We start from the raw sequence: 12,373 nt of genomic DNA on the forward strand, positions 1-12,373 counted from the left end.
CATAAGGCAACCAAATGTCTTCCACCTCTTTTCCTTTCTGCCATTGCACAGTGTTTTCTGTTGGCCATGTTTCCCCTTATGTACTGTTTTCCTTCTGGTTCTGGCTCCACTGAGCCTCCTGCTTCAGGTTCTACTTTTTTGCTGGTTCTGCCTATGTTTATCTTCCAGTATTTGCTTCCATTGTCAGCCCAGTGGGTCCCTCACTTCCTACTTCTCTACTTAATGTTCATTTACTTTTCTGTGCTCAGCATTATTGCTTTCCTCCTGTCTTTTACAATGCTTTAAATGTAGAATTGCAATAATTTGGAACCTATATGTAGACACAACCACCTTTCATATCTTCTTGTTTAAGTGGTGATTTTAAAGGCATCTTACATTATTTGGACATTTAAAAATATCAGCCTTCTGTGTAAACCTTAAGAGTATTCTGAAAGTTATGAATAACTCTCAGAAGATATAGATTTGGCTTGGGTTTATAAGCTGTGATCTATCAATCTATCTGAGTTATTGCAGATTTTATTTTTCTGGGAGGTGGTTGAGGTAGGGTCTCATTCTAGTTCAGGCTGACCTGGAACTCTGTAGCTCTAGGCTGGCCTTGAACCAATAAATCTTCCTGCTCTTCTGACAGTATTTTGTAGATATTGGGACATACCTCCAACACTCAGCCAGGTAGGTTGTCAACTCTCTTTGCCTTGCCTTCCTGCTTATGTGGTACCACAAAGGTTAGCCAGAGAGCCTTCTTAGATCTTTCTTGAACATGCACATGTCCTTATTGTAGGTATATGACCTTCTAGAGTCCCAGGGCATAACTTTTTAAAATTCTTATGGACATGCCATTCATTTTAAGACACACACACACACACACACACACACTCTCTCTCTCTCTCTTCGTGCATCTCACTTTATGACCTGGGGCCATCAGGCTTTGCAAGCAAGAACCTTTACTCACTGAGCCATCTCCCCAGCATCTTTTCCTCCTGAAATATATTTTTATTTATTTATTTGACAGAGAGAGAGAGAGAGAAAAAGAGAGAGAGAACGAGAGAGAGAAGGAGAAAGAGAATGAGAACATGGGTGTGCTTCCTGCTGCAGCAAATAAACTCCAGACACATGCGCTAGTCAGACTTAACATGAGTCCTGGGTAATCGAACCTGGGTCCTTTGGCTTTGCAGGCAAGTGCCTTAACTACCAAGCTATCCCTCCAGCCCTCCCCAGCCTCTTTAATACTTTTTAGTTAGTCTTTGCTTGAAAAATTGTTATCCACAGCTTATACTTATTTTGAACAAACACTTCTAGGGAAAATGCACAACCTTTGTTCCTTTTTCCCTCCCTTCCTCCTTTCTTCCTTCCCTTGCAGATAAAATAAAGAAAACTTTGCAAGTGAAGTTTCCCAGCATGCTACAAGGCATGTCAAATGATACTTCTGTGAAGAGCTCCAACACCATTTTGCTTCTTCTGGTGTCTTCACTGTGATTGTGGGTTGTTGAGTTTCAAGGCCACTGGAGAGGGGATAAGGATTGCACAAGTTAAAGTGCTGTTAAGCTGATTGTTCTTACTGAGATGAAGCCATTTCAAAACAAAACAAAACAACAACAAAAACAACAAACAAATGCTCCTTGATTGCTACAAGTTTTTAGTTAATTCCTCAAATTCTTAAGTAACCACAACATGTTAGTAAAACAAGGAAAATTTTACTGGAACAATACTGTACTTATCGACTTTTTTCAGACTGTTTTATTTCATAGAGTGTATAATATAATGGAATTTTATCTCATTTTAAAATTCATGTATCTACCACCTGTGTCAGGATATAGATATTCTAATACCATACATATACATATACATACACACATAAAAAACCTTTCATTTTGTTAATAATCATATACCTACTTTGATAACTACCAATATTTTTTGTTTTGTTTTGTTTTTGTTTTTCAAGGTAGGGTCTCACTCTAGCCCAGGGTAACCTGGAATTCACTAAGTATTCTCTGGGTGGCCTTGAACTCACAGTGATCTTCCTACCTCTACCTCCTGAGTTCTGGGATTAAAGGCATACACCACCATGCCCGACTTCCAATCTATTTTCTGTCAGCATAATTTTCTCATTTTGAGAGCATTATATAGGTGGAACTATATAGCACATAACTCAATATTGCTTTAATCACTCAATAAAATGCTGTAGAGACCCATCCAGGTTGTTGCTTATGTCAATAGTTCACTTTTTACTTTTGATTACTATTTTATTATGGCTCATCTATTCAATTATAAAAAAGATATTTTTAGTTTTTATTTATCACAAATAAAGTTGCTGTGAATTGCATGAGCACATTTATTTATTTATGTAACTTTTTATTTTTTAGGAAAAATAGTGTGATTATTAGGTAAGTAGCAAATTTATATTTAACTTGGTAAGAAACTACTAAGTTATTTTCTAGAATGACTATATCACTTTATATTCCCAGCAATAATGAGAGATCCAGTTTCTGTGCACTGTTGTCAACACCGAGATTATCAGCATTTTGCTTTACCCATTTTATTAGATGTATATTGGTAACTCCTTGTGGTTTTTCAAAAAAATTTATTTATTTATTTATGAGGAAAAGAAAGAGGGAGGGAAAGAGGGTAGGAGGGAGGGAGGGAGGGAGGGAGGGAGGGGAGAGAGAGAGAGAGAGAGAGAAAGAGAGAGAGAGAGAGAGAGAGAGAGAGAGAGAAAGAAAGAAAGAAAGAGAGAATGGTTATGTCAGAGCCTCTAGTCATTGCAAACAAACTCCAGATACATGCTCCACCTTGTGCATCTGACTTTATGTGGGTACTAGTAAATGGAACCTGGGTCTTTTGGCTTTGCTAGCAAGTGCTTTAACCACTAAGCCATCTCTTCAGCTCTTCTTGTGGTTTTAATTTTAATATACATTTTCCCAATAACTAAGGATGTTGATACTTTTTTGCAATGTTATTTTCCACTCATATGTCCACTGTGTAATGTATCCACATATTTTGCCTATACTCTACTTCTTAGTGTTAAATTAGAGGTTGCTTCATATATTCTGGTTGTAAATTCTTGTGTATATTTAGTGCACAGATTTTCTGCTGGTTCATGGTCTGTATTACTAACACATCAATAGGTTTTTTTTATAGAACTAATTTTTAAAATTATAATGATTTGACCTTTCTTTCATGGATCATGATTTTCATGTCATGTTTAATCTCAACACTCAAAAGGCTGAGACAGGAAGATCACAAGCTTGAGGCCAGCCTGAGATATATACATTTTTGTGTAATATATATGTAAACGTGTTCATTGCTCAAAAGTTAGAAAGTGTGGAAATGTGTAAGGATAAAAACTACCCATATGACTTGTATTTAAAATAAAGATCACAGTGCCTACCTTATAGAGTTAAGAGGATTAAATGAGTTAATATTTGTGCATTACTTAGGACAGTGTCTGGTAATAGTAAATTCTGTTTATGTACTAAAATAGAATAAAATTCTAGAACTGAATGACATCTGGTATTACTATCACACACATATACATATATCCCAGAGGTTATATCATTTCTTCAATAATTTCCTCAGTGAAAGGAAGGGAATTTATTATGATAATAAAACTTCCCTATATCTATTTCAGTTTCACTTTGCTGGGATGAACATCCAACTAGACACAGTTTATGTGAGGAAGGGCTTTATTTCAGACTTACAGATCCAGGGGAAGTTCCAGCAATGGCAGAAAAAGCTGGTTCTTTTTCACAGATAGAAGCAGAGAGAAACCACCACCAGCCAACACCATAAGCAAGCATGAACCACCACAGCTCAGTTGCTCTCTCCACACTTTAGGGCTGGACCCCAAGATCTGCCCCCCAGTGACACCTCCTCCAGAAGGCTGCTGAAGTCTTAAGCAGGAAGCTTAACCTTAATCAAAAATACCAGAGGGGGCTGGAGAAATGGCTTAGCAGTTAGGGCACTTGCCTGCAAAGCCTAAGGACCCAGGTTTGATCCTCTAGTACCCATGTAAACCAGGTGCATAAAGTGATACATGTGTCTGGAATTCATTTGCAGTGGCTAGAGGCCCTGGTGCACCCATTCGCTATCTTCTTTTCCCCTCTCTCTTTCATAAACAAATAAATAAAAAAATATTTTTAAAAACCCTGAGGATGTGGGGGAAATACATTCACATTCAAACCACCACAATGACTATGGGAGTTTTATTATGAGGAATTGGCTTATATGATTATGGAGGACTGAGAAGATCCACAATCTGCCATCTGTAAAATAGAGATCTAGGAAAGCCAGGGATGTGGTAGCTTGGGGATTTGAATGCCTAAGAACCAGGGTAACCAATAGTGTCTCAATCTGAGGGTTTGAGAAGATAAGGTGAGATGTCTTAATTTGAACAGGTAGGCAAGCAGCTCTGTCTTTTGTTTTATTCAAGCCCTTAACATATTGCATACTTTCCCATCTATATTGGGGCAGGCAGGATTTTTTTTTAAACTGAGCTTACTCATTAAAATGCTAACTTCAGCCAGAAATACCCTCACAGACATATCCTACATAATTATTAATTGGGAAACTCAGTCACATGTCATATCAACACTTAAAATTTACCCAGTACAGTAGACTTTGCTTTCATGCTTGTTTTAACCTCTGTAGGTGTTTCAGACTTTAGCCATTCAAATCAGAGAGGTGTTTAGAAGTGAGTTCCCTTTATAATCAGCATCAACTGTATACTCAATCATTGTTTCTCTGTTTTTAATCTTTTTCTCTTAGAAAAGTTCCTCTTATACTCTTGTTGTCATTTCATCAGATGATATTTATTTACTGTGATTAATTTTCCTAGAGGCAACAGAAGTAGATGTCTAAACTTGATACTCAACTTCTAGTACATTCTTTCCTTTTTTTTCTTCCCTCCCTCCATCACTTCCTCCTTTCCTCCTTTTCTGTCCATTCTCCCTTTTTATAACCATGGAATCTAATTTAATTTTCATGTCTGAAACAAGGAAGTGAACCAGAAGTTATGGAGACCCAATTATATACTACTTATACTACATGATTTTATATCTTGGAAATAGCACATACAGAACATAGAGCAGTAGTAAAATATTTATTGTGTATTTGTACCCATTAAAAAAACTTAATTCAACTATAATGTTTGGCTGTTTTAGTTTCTAGTTTTACGAATGGGTTGTAACTAGAGTAAGTAACTTGCCAGGTAGTTAATGTTAAAGCCAGTAGTCAAATCTCAGTCTACTTGATTGCAAAGCCATACTTTCTCATATACTAACTGAAAAATAAAAATTCAGTTTAGGATGTTGATTCTTTTTTAAAATTCTTTTTATTTTTGTTTGAGACAGAGAGAGAGAGGGAGAGAAAGAGGAGAGAGAATGTGTACACTAGGGCCTCTAGCTGTTGCATATGAACTCCAGATGTATGCACCATCTTGTGTATCTGGCTTACGTGGGACCTGGAGAATCAAACCTAGGTCATTAGGCTTTGCAGGCATGCACCTTAACCACTAAGCCATCTATCCAGCCAAGAATGTTGATTCTTTATTCATCTGTAATATGTCACCACTCTTGTTTTCAATTTTACTGCCCTAATTTTCTCTTTTTTGTGTTATATTAAATGTTTTTAAAATTTTGTTGTTTTATATTTTTTGTAGAGGAATTATCATGGTATATTATCTATAATTATGGAAGTTGTCAATTAAAAAAAGAGAGATTTAACAAGCTGTCCCCAAAAGACTGTACTTCCTTGAGCACCGAGCCAAAGAAAAGAGGGATGGATCCACATTCAGGATTATAAAATTGCTCTCTGTGCTCAAAGGGCATGCCCACCATTTTATCTTGGTCAGCATCCAACCTTGCAAGATCATAAGATAGAAGCTTTCACTGCTTAGTCTCTCAGTGTCTTTATTATGAAGGGATATTTTCCTCAAAAACTTGAATTCTTTTGCCATTCAATTTCATGTGCTCACAGGATCTGGAATGATGACACAAACCACTTTGTTTGGAATGTAAGTCAGCTAACCACACATCTATATAATGTATTTTGACATATTCCCTTCCAATTATTTTATCCCCTCTCACCAAACCCCTTCTTCTCAATTAATACATTTCCTACTTTAAATTTATTTATGTATGTATGTGTGTGTATGTGACCCACTGAGTTAAATTAGGGTTGCTTGCATGAGTTTGAGTATATGGGAGTTATTTACTAGGGAATAGGCAACTTACCAGTGTTTGAAGACCATGTCCCTCCCTCCTTAGAAACTATTGCCAATAGCTATTCTGGGAGGAATGGGATCTTGTGAGCTTCTCTGCCATCCATGATGGAATGTTGGTAGGTTAAATCTTGTGCAGGAAATAAGAGCTGTTGTGATTTTATAAGTGTAAAACCCATGTTGTATTCAGAAGACAGCCTTCAATAGTACCTCTCCCCATTCTCTTGCTCTTAACATTCTTTTCCCCTATCTTCCATGATGTTTCCTGAGCCTTGGAAGGGGTGGTATAAATGTCCTATTTAGGTCTGAGCAAACAAAAATCACTAATTTTCAGTATTTTTTCCAGCTTTGTATTCCACATTAGTCTCTGCTCACTGAAAAACAAACAAACAAACAAAACAAAACAAAACAAAAACAAACTTCCATGATTGAGGCTGAAAACAATAGTAACCTATGGGTATAATCACAAACATTTATAAGGTAGTTTGGCAACCTGCCCAGATAGCATGTTAATGGTAGTAGGTTCCTCTAAGAGCCCATGACCTTCTTAACCATAGGTTTTTAACCAGATTTACAGTACCTGGCATGAATTCCTTCCTGTGGAGTAGGTCTTAAATCCAATCACAGTGAAATTGGTTTTCTCCATAATACTCATGCCACCATTGCACCAGTGGGTACATCTTGCTTGAAAGGTGAGTTGTGGTATACACAGGCTCTATAGCTTAGTAAGACTTTTGATGTCTTTTCTCCTCCAACAGCCTGCAAAGTACCTTCCAATACCATGAAAGCTAGCCAGGAGTGAGCAAGCTTTTAGTTCAGTTACAGCTTAATTTTTCTGTATCCTGCAACCAAAGCATGTTTTCTTTAGCAGCATTTTATGGATGGAATACAGATAGACACTTAGTGTCATTATTACTTTTAAGTTAATTTCAGAAAAAAATCTCATTATTTTAAGTGCTCTCATATTTTGTGACGGCAGGTTTCTGTGTTAGCCATCCTGTTCAGAATAAATAACCTGTGCTATGCCAGTATGATTTATTGCAGCTAATTCCTGATTTATATTTTGAATACTTTTATCATAAAAGGATTGAAAATATTTTAGACATGTGCAAATGCCTGAGTGACTAGAGCAGTTCCCTTGGCTTCTTGGTCAATTGCCTGTGGATAATGCTCCATTTGCTAGCAAGCAAGAATAGATAGGAGATTGAATTAGGTTCCATAAACAAACTAGGTTTACTGAACCAAATCACCCTTTAATCAATAGAGGGTGCCAATTGCAAATCTTTTTTTTATGTACTAAGACTTCCAGCACTTTATTGAATAAGAGTGGAGAAAGTGGACACCTTTGTCTTGTTCGTGATTTGTGTGGAAATGCTTTGAGTTTTTCTTCATGTACTACAGTGTTGGCTATAGGCTTATTGTCTATAGCCTTTATTATACTGAGATACATTCCTTCTATTCTTATTTTCGCCAAGACTTTTGTTATGAAGGGATGTCACATTTTGTCAAGTCCCTTTACTACATCTTTTGCGATTTTTGTTGTGTCCATTTATATGGTACATCACATTATTTATTTATTTATTTTTGTTTATTTTAATTTATTTATTTATTTATTTATTTATTTATTTATTTATTTATTTATTTATTTGAGAGTGACAGAGAGAGAAAGAGGCACAGAGAAAAAGAGAGAGAATGGGCACGCCAGGGCCTCCAGCCCCTGCAAACGAACTCCAGACATGTGTGCCCCCTTGTGCATCTGGCTAACATGGGTTCTGGGGAATTGAGCTTCAAACCAGGGTCCTTAGGCTTCACAGGCAAGCACTTAACCACCAAGCCATCTCTCCAGCCTATTTATTTATTTTTGAGGTAGGGTCTTGCTCTAGCCTAGGCTGACGTACCTGGAATTCACTATGTAGTTTCAGGGTGGCCTTGAACTCATGGTGATCCTCCTACCTCTGCTTCCTATAGATGTACCCCTTAGAGCCTATGACCAAAACAGGGGTGTGCCGCCACTCCTGGATCATTACCTTTATTGATTTGTGTATGTTGAACCATTCCTGTATCTCTGAAAGAAAGCCAACTTGGTCATAGTAAGTGAGCTCTTCAATGTGTTACTATATCTTTTTTAAAATTTGTTTCTATTTATTTGAGAGTGACAGATAGAGAAAGGCAAGTAGAGAGAGAGAGAGAATGTGTGTGTCAGGGCCTCCAGCCACTGCAAACGAACTCCAGACGCATGCTCCACCTTGTGCATCTGGTTAATGTGGGTCCTGGGGAATCAAGCCTCAAACTGGGGTCCTTAGGCTTCACAGGCAAGTGCTTAACTGCTAAGCCATCTCTCCAGACCTTTATTTTTCTTTGTATGGGTGTTTATGTGGCTTTGCTATCAGAGTAATATTGGTTTTATAATGTATGGTATTGTTCCTTTCTTTCCTATTTTATGGGATAGTTTGAGAAGTATTGGCATTAGTTCTTTGAATGTCTGATGAAATTCACCAGTGGATCCATCTGGGCCTGGGCTTATTTTAGTTGAAAAATTTTTTGTTTTAAATTAACTGCTTCAATCTCATTGTTTTTCATAGATCTGCTTAAATGGTTTATTTCATCTTGTTTAATTTTAGTAATTCATCTGTGTGTAGAAATTCATCCATTTATTTAGATTTTTAAATTTAGTGAAGTGTTTTTAAGGTATAGTTTTATGATTTTCTGAATTTCATTATTTGTTATAATGACTTCCTTTTAGATGTTCTCTTTCTTTTGGTTAGTTTTGCTAAGGGTTTAACAATGTTGTTTATTTTTTCAAAAGCTGACTCTTTGTTTCATTGCTTCTTTTATGTTGTGTTTTTGGTTATATTTTATTAATTTCTGCCCTGATCTTTATCATTTGTTTTCATCTACTTATTTTTGGTTTGGCTCGTTCTTCTTTTTCCAAGGCTCTAAAGTGTATCAGTTAGGTATTTTCTTGAGATCTTTCTGGTTTCTTTTCTTTCTTTTTCCTTGGTTTTTTTTTTTTTTTTTTTTTTTTTTTTGAGTGGTAGGGTTTCTAGTCCAGGCTGGCCTCGAATTTACAGTGATCCTCCTACTTCTACCTCCCAAGACCTGGGATTAAAGTTGTGCCATATTCTCTGATTTCTTTTTTTTTTTTTTTAATATTTTTTATGTATTTCTTTATTTATTTGAGAGGGAGAGAGAGAGAGAGAATGGGCATGCCAGGGCCACCAGCCACTGTAAACAAACTCCAGATGTATGTGCCCCCTTGTGCATCTGGCTTACGTGGGTCCTGGAGAGTCTAACTGGGATCCTCTGACTTTGCAGACAAATGCCTTAACTGCTAAGCCATCTTTCTAGCCCACATTCTCTGATTTGTTAATTAAACTTCCCTCTTAGGCCTGTTTTCATTACATCTTATAGCTTTGGTTTTATGTTTTATTACTTTATTCTAGGAAGTTCTTGATTTTCTTCTTGATTTTTTAAAATAACTCATTCAGCATCAATAGTGTTTAATTTTTATGATTGTGTATATTCTATAGTTTCTCTTTTTTGTATTTATTCAATTGTATTTGTTTATTTATGTATTTATACCACTGTGATCAGTTAGTGTATATAGAATTACTTCAGTTTTACTGTATTTGTTAAGATTTGCTTTGTGTCCTAATATATGATGTACCTTAGAGAAATTTTCATGTGGTGATGGCAGGCATATTCTGCTGTGCTTAGATGGAATGTTCTATAGATGTCTGTTAGTTCCACTGATCTATGATATCATTTAATATAGTTGCTTCTGTTTGTTTTTGTCAGGATAACCTGTCAGTTGGTGAGAGTGAGTTATTGAATCCACCCACTACTATTGTGTTGAGGTTCATCTGTGACTTTACACTTAGTAATGTTTGCTTAATGAAATTGGATGCACCTGTCTTTGGTACATGTATGTTTATTATTATTATTAAGAAAAAGTAAGGCCTCCTTCTAATACAGGCTGACTTGGAATTCACTCTGTAGCTCCAGGCTAGCCTTGAATTTATTGTTATTTTCCTATCTCAGCCTATGAAGCACTGGAATTAAAGGTGTGTGCTACCACATCTGGCCTTTTTTTTTTTTTTTTTTTTTAAAGCAGGGTCTCAATCTATCCCAGGCTTACCTGGAACTCATGTTATAGCTCAGGTAGGCCTTGAACTCACAGAAATATTCCTATCTCAGCCTCCTGAGTGATAGAACTAAAGGCATATACCCACAGGCCTGGTTCATATATGTTTACAGTTATAATGCCCTGAGCTGGATGTGGTGGTACATGCCTTTAATCCCAGTAGTTGGGAGGCAGAGGTAGGATCGCCATGAGTTTGAGGAGGCCACCCTGAGAATACAGAGTGAATACCAGGTCAGCCTGGGCTAGAATGAGACCCTATCTTGAAAAACAAAAACAAAAACAAAAACAAAAACAAAAACAAAAACAAAAACACAAAAACCAACCAAACAAACAAAAGAATTGTAATGCCCTCTTGTTGGATTGTTCCCGTAATCACTGTAAAGGGAACTTCTTTATCTTTTCTGACTGTTGGTTTGAAATCTATCTGTCAGATACTAGAATGGTGTCACCTACTTTTATCTTTGTCCTATTTGCTTGAAATACACCTTTTCATCCTTTTACCCTAAGGTAGTTAGGTGTGTTTATTGAAGGCAACAAACAGAAGGGTCTTTTCTTTCAATCTATTTTGCTAGTCTGTGTCTTTTTTTTTTTTTTAAACTTCAGATGCATGTGCCACCTTGTGTATCTGTCTTACATGAGTACTTGGAATCGATCCTGGGTCCGTAGGTTTTGCAGGCAAGCACCTTAACCACTAAATCATCTCTCCAGTCCCTAATCTGTGTCTTTTGTTTGGAGAATTAAGATCATTTCTATTCAGACTTATTATTGAAAGGTGTGTATTGATAGTTGTCATTCTCCCTGATTTTGTGGTTCCTTCTGTTTTTTCATTTTTCTCTTCAATTTATTATTATTCAAGCCTGGTTGCTTCATTCTTTTGGCCTCATACATGTGCTTTTTCTTTTTCTTCCATCTGAAGAATTCCTAAAGGAATATTCTGTAGAGCTGGGCTGGGTTAGTGATCATAAAGTCCTTTAGCCTGCCTTTATAATGGAAAGTTCTTTTTATTTCAATTATGACAGGGAGCTTTGCTGGGCATAGCCATCTGGGTTACTGTTGTTGTCCTTAAGAACTTGAAATGCATCATTTCAAATACTCTCAACTTTTAAAGTTCCTGTTATAAAATCCATTATTCTGATGGGTTTGTCTTTCTTTGGTGTGTATATTTTGTAGGCTAATTGTCATGAGATGAAGGGAGGTTCTTTTCTGGTCTTGTGTGTTAGTGTTTTAAATGCCCCCCTCTGTCTGTATTGGAATCTTCCTAGTTTGGGGAAACTTCCTTCTATGATTATTTTTGGAACATACTATACCTTTCGACTGAAATTATTCTACTTCAGTGTCCAGAATTCTTAGATTTGACCTTAATGCTTGAAAGACTCACTTGTATCTTCTTATTAATTATTTTTCTCCTTCTTGGAATGCTTCATTTCCCCTACCTTTTCTTCAAGTTCATATATTCTGTTCTTTTCTTGATCTGTTCTATTGGTGAGGTTTTTCTATGGAGTTTTAAGACTTCATTTGTTATTTTTTTCTATTTCCAGTGGTTTAGCCTGGTGAATTGTCTTCACTTGGATTTATTTTCCCCACTGCTGTTTAGGGGGATGGAAGCCAACTGTAATGACAGATAAAATGATTTTATGAAGTACTAGTGTTAACTTGGAGTAGAAAATACTGTATATTTCACTTCACAGCTTTATAAACAGCTGTACTATAGTATAAATTAGAGAAAATGTAGTTTAGTTTTTAGAGCTAAGAGTATCAATATTAAATTAGGAAAAATAAGAAGAGTGAGCTGAGTAAGAAGGATAAGGATATGGTCTAGAAGTATGGAAAATATAAAAAATATTATATAATAGGTATAGAAAAATAAAGAACAGTCATAAAAGGATTTTTAGCTGATGTATGACACAACAAAACAAAGTACAAAAGCATAAAACATAATAACATAATAAAAGTTAAGATAAAAAATAAGAAAGTAATAAAATGAAATAGAGGGTATTATGACCTCAGTTGGTATC

General features: G+C 36.1%; 1 protein-coding gene across 39 annotated transcripts in view; it reads left to right on the forward strand.

Annotated features, from left to right (window-relative positions):
* Rims2 (regulating synaptic membrane exocytosis 2) overlaps positions 1-12,373 on the forward strand; it is a 544,765-nt gene that overhangs the window by 71,162 nt on the left and 461,230 nt on the right. The window lies entirely within an intron of this gene.

The sequence above is a fragment of the Jaculus jaculus genome, chromosome 2 (assembly GCF_020740685.1).
Source record: "Jaculus jaculus isolate mJacJac1 chromosome 2, mJacJac1.mat.Y.cur, whole genome shotgun sequence".
Lineage (NCBI taxonomy): Eukaryota > Metazoa > Chordata > Mammalia > Rodentia > Dipodidae > Jaculus > Jaculus jaculus.